This window comes from Egretta garzetta, unplaced genomic scaffold (assembly GCF_000687185.1).
Source record: "Egretta garzetta isolate BGI_Z169 unplaced genomic scaffold, ASM68718v1 scaffold385, whole genome shotgun sequence".
Taxonomy (NCBI): Eukaryota; Metazoa; Chordata; class Aves; order Pelecaniformes; family Ardeidae; genus Egretta; species Egretta garzetta.
Genome location: NW_009259793.1, coordinates 34492 through 34837, shown reverse-complemented (window position 1 = coordinate 34837; position 346 = coordinate 34492). Strand labels below are relative to the sequence as shown.

Here is a 346-nt window from a genome sequence, read left to right as displayed (position 1 = left end):
GGAGGCGCACAGGAGCACCCCGGTGTAGGCACGCACAGCCCCTTGGTGGAAGCCGGGGTACGCAGAGGGCAGACGCACACCAGGAGGTGCGCAGGCTCCCACGCAGCCCCCCCGAGAGTGCACACCCCCACTCATGCACACTCGCACGTCCGTCCACGCACACGCACACCGGCACAAGCACACACAAATACGGGCACAAGCACCCCCCAAACTTCCACGCATGCTGCTTTCTCTTGCCCTCACACGCGTGCGCACACTTGCACACACACACACGCATGCACGCTTGCACTTGCACACACACACACACACACACACACACGTGCATGCGCACACTTGCAGGCACCTG

The 346-nt window shown here is 63.6% G+C and overlaps 1 protein-coding gene across 1 annotated transcript in view; it reads left to right on the top strand.

Annotated features, from left to right (window-relative positions):
- LOC104127035 (band 3 anion transport protein) overlaps window positions 1-346 on the top strand; it is a 16654-nt gene that overhangs the window by 3223 nt on the left and 13085 nt on the right. The gene's annotated exons all lie outside the window — the stretch shown is intronic.